Below are 4,927 nucleotides of genomic sequence, written 5' to 3'. Positions count from 1 at the left end.
TAAACCGGAAAACAATTAGCTAACAAGATTGTTACCTCAAATTTCGCATCCACTTCTCCAATATGATTGCATCTTCGTTCAGGGAGAATTGATATCGAAATATCATCATGTTGTCATCCTTATGCAAAAACAAAAGAATAAAAACAACCAAATCGGTTTTAACAATTGCAAGCAAAAGTTGAAAACCGTCGAAACACATATGCTTTTATGCTAAACCAAAACCGATTCAACATATTGTGGCTTTTTCACATATTGTTTCTACCAGAACCTCTCATGATCCTTTGATAAAGCCTACCAACATGGGCTACAACTTAATCCTGCTAAATCAAAAAGTCACCCAAACCACAAGGGTTCACAACATATGATATTGAATGTTAAGGTTGATGAAAACCAAAAACAGACATCCCAAAAACTGAATATTCAAAGAAAATATATAAACATTCATTCATATGGATTTGCTTCTAGAAATCGGTCTAACCACACTTCCGAACAAGTTTAGAATTGGTTATAACACACGAATTCATACACAAAACAGTTTTAGACATAAATTTTGCATACTAAGTCCGAATTCAGTGATTTTTGGCTCGTTTTGACCACAGAAGCAAGATCTACACATATATGATCAGTACATATCAACATTATCAACTCAAAATTACCGTTTCTAACAAAATCTCAAAAATAGATAGAGAAGGTATGAGTATATAAGAAAATAAATCTCCTTAAAGATGTTAATTAGTCATATAATAATCGAGAGATCATGTGCTTCCTCACCTTTAAAAAAGATTGAGCACTAAGGCAAGCATGCACATTCTAACACAACTAGGTTATGTTGAGTTGATCCTTGTCTTGTTCGTCACGAGTGACTAAGACCGAATCATCATCCTTGACCTTTGCTTGGTTTGTTTTATCTTGTTCCATCTCTTGTTTTTCTTCTTTGACTTGTGATGAAGAGTGTCATTATCACAACGTCCACTAGTACAAGAGAATTCAGACATGATGTCTCTCTTTAGTCTTTCAAGAAAACTCTTGTAATTATTGTCGTCAACAATTAGCAGCTGAGAGTCATTCTTGTGACTAACTTTTGGTCCCTTTTGGCTATGGAGGACTTCGGGACCCATTTAGAGATGGGTTTCGCAGGAGAAGATTTCTCCTTCATACCATTAGGATCATTGTCCTTTTGAATATTTTGTGAAACACCCTTTCTCCAATTTGGAACATCAGATCTTGTTTTTGCATTTAAAAAGTCATCTCTCTTTCTATAATTGGGTCTTTTATGAAACGACCTTGTCGAGTGATATGCAAAATTTGAACTATCATTAAAACTTAGGACAATACCGATCTGAGTTCCTTTGGGGAGCAATCTTAGCCAATTCGTTTGATACATAATAAATTGTGTATTTTAACTTACGAATATTGCATCCCCATTCCACATGCCCTTTATTACCACAATAACTACAATTATTAGTATCATACGAAGTGTGAGTTTTAATGTTACCTTTTTGTGGATCCTATTGCATTGGAGCTCGATGATTTCTCTTCCTCCTCTTCTTCTCCAACTTTGTTGCTTTCTTGACATTAGCATAAGTGTTCTCTTTTATTGTCGTACTTGAAGAGAATGATTGAACATGATTTTTAGGCTTGACTAGTTTTACTTCTTTATAAGAAATACGAGCATTTTTTGCATCAGTGGAAGCCCCCGGTTTAGAAGAATTTTTAGCTTTAACAAATTTTACCTCTTTGATAATATTTGAAGCATCTATTCCCTTATAGCCCAATCCTCGTGTATCAAGATGATTTCTACTTGCTTCTAACATTGAGGTTAAATTGTTTGAGATAGCATTGAACTTCTTAAGGTCCAAATTTTATTCTTCCAACATATTGATTTTATTAAGAGAACTAGCAAGATCATCCTCAAGGCGTTTTTCTCGGGAGAGATTTTCGCCTTCTTTCTCTTCAAAACTCTTTTCTTGAAAGTTAATCCTTGCATCATAATCAACAAGTTTTTCTTCCAACAAATGTACTTTTTCAAGAGTAGCATCACGATCTTTCTCTAAGAGTTCCGCTCGAGAAAGACTAGCACTAGCTTTTTCCTCAAGATTCTGTATATATTCAGAATCAGTTTTCTTTGCTTCTTCAAGGCAATTTTTAATCCTTCCTTTCAGAGAATGAATCTCTAATGAAGCTTCTCTTTTAGAAGAACAAATTCAGACTTTGAGGAGTCAAGACCAATGACAAGTTGATCAATCATAGCTTGCAGACAATTTATATCGTCTAGATGGTTGTTTTCTCTTTCTAATGCAAGAATTAGTTCAGTTGAACATGAGAGAAATTTTTTGCTTAACTCATTTTGATGAAATGTTTCTAGATTCGATGAATCAATGTTTTTCTCGTCATCAAGAAGAGTTCTTTCAGAGTCTCAATCATTGATTACGCATACAGGACTTAACTTAATCTCGTCTTGAGAACATTCAGAATTATTCTCAGGAGAGAGCAAGTAGAACTTGACGAAGAAGCCCCTTTTAAAAATTTCTTAAAATCAAAACTTTCAAAGTCTTGCGATACGTTAACTGAGTCTTTGATTAGTTTTTGCTCTCGCTTAACTTTACTTTGACTCATGTCTTATAGGTTGGATCGCATCAAACACATATTGTTAGATCTTTTCGTGTTTTCCTTCTCTGATACCAATTGAAAAGACGAGGGTACCCAAATATACCTCAAGCTAAAACTTTTCCTACCTATAAGTCCTTTCTCCTAAAGTGATTGTCTATGGACTGAGTCGAGACAATACAACTGTTTTTCACACTTTATGTGTTCGTCTCTGAATACGAGATCAAGACAATACAACAATGAAGTATGTTACTTGATAAAAAGGTTCAGACTTAACCAAATACAATAGGATTCACTTATCAAGTAAACGGGAATTAACGTTTGTGTAATTTACTTTAATTATAATAAAACAATTATAATGCGAAAATATAAAGTAAATGGCACAACAAGATTTTGTTAACAAGGAAAACGGAAATGCAGAAAAACCCCGGGACCTTGTCCAGGATTGAATACTCTCAGTATTAAGCCGCTACAGAAAATTACACCTAACTTCGTATATTTGAGACCAAGCAACTAAACCTATAGTTCACCTAGTTCCGTCTGTATTCCCACTCCACCGACCTATGAATAAGTCACGTACTTGGAACAATTCCTTTGGTTCATATTCCAAACAGTAAAGTAACAACAAATCTGTTTGGTATCAACTCTATTCAACCAAGTGATATGAGTCGGACAAAGGCTCTTCTGTTTATCTTAACATAAACTCCTTCGTCAGGTCCTTAGATCTATTTTATGTTCAATTACCGAAGTAATCGTTTAAGATTAAGCCAACAACACTATTAATCCAAAGAATTGTGTTGATGTCGATCTACTCAATTAATCAATCCAATCTATCACAAGGATAAACCGATTATTAATTGGATCCTCTTTTACCGAAACAAATATTGTGCACACCAAAGATTATGAACCCACAAATCAGAAATCTTCAATATCTTCTTCGTCTTCAAATCTTCTTAGATCTTCAATAATAACCTGCACACAATCACTTGAATCTCTTGTGATCAATAACGCATATAACGGAGTCTGTTAACAATCGATTATCATAAGATCGTGTTTAGAACTAACAACGGTCTAAATATCCCCGTCGAAACTCTGAACTAGTTTGAGTGAATCTTATATCAGAAGAGAAGATTCCCAAGCATAAACAAACTAGGTGCAATCAAAGTTCAACCACCGTTATTCAATCAAATCAATGAAAACAAAAGATAAACCGCAATTATCTAGTTTCCCACCAACGGTACACGCTAGAGCTTTTCAATCCCAAAGAATACTTTAAACTGAGCGTCCGTAAGAGATTTCGCCTAATTATGTTACTCTCCTCTCCGAATAGGCGGCTACACCGGTAACAACACAACAAATAGGAAGCTTGTTGTTATGAAGGATTAGTTTGCTAGAAAGCCAAACTTCAAGTATTTATATACAAGGAAGTTTGGACACCAAGGAATTTCCAAAACCGAAAATATTCTCAAGATATTCATTAAAGCACAATTTTGGTTTCCATAATTCCTAGAAATGCTTTGTCCAAAAATAATGATCGAAATCTCTCGGAAAATCTCTAATTAGTAAATGCACATTACTAATTCTTATTTTTCCTAAAAATGAAATTAATAACCTTAATTAAAAGATTCTTAACTTATTTATGTTTCGATCCTGGGATTTTCTTCCTTTAGCTATTAAGGAATAACTTTGAACAATTAAGGATAAGTGTTACTGTATATGTTCAAAGTATGTCGACATATTTCCACATTAACCAAATATATTTTCGGTATCTCTAATATTTCTAGAATAATAGAAAATTCGAAAAGATATTTTTGGATAATTTTTTGTGTTAAAAACACAAAACGTGCTCGGATTTGATTGAGACTTTTTGTGGCCGATTGCACATGTTCAAAGAATCGGGTCCCCCTTGTTGCACATGTCCATAGGACCGGTTCCCACATATTTATGGTATCTAACTTGTATGTGTTGCACATGTCCATAGGATCGGTTCCCCTTTTCCTAAAAACGTGTTGCACATGTGCATAAGATCGGTTCCCCTTTGCTGCACCTCATACAAGGATAGATTCCCCTTTATGATGTGTTGCACATCTTACTAGGATCGGTTCCCCTTTACCCAGAGTTGGTCATACACAAAATCACAAAATCGATCATACCAATCTCAGGTGATTACTTAAGATCGGTTTCACTAATAAAAGTCATACCAATACAAAAGTCAGGCCTTTGTGAATAGTTTTACCAAGAACACAAACAAGGCATGAGCGGTTATACTAATCACACATATTGGTTGTTCACAAGATACGCAATGAATAACAATACCGAT

Source organism: Papaver somniferum, chromosome 7 (genome assembly GCF_003573695.1).
Source record: "Papaver somniferum cultivar HN1 chromosome 7, ASM357369v1, whole genome shotgun sequence".
In the NCBI taxonomy this organism is placed as follows: domain Eukaryota; kingdom Viridiplantae; phylum Streptophyta; class Magnoliopsida; order Ranunculales; family Papaveraceae; genus Papaver; species Papaver somniferum.
Note: the sequence above shows the minus strand (reverse complement) of the source record.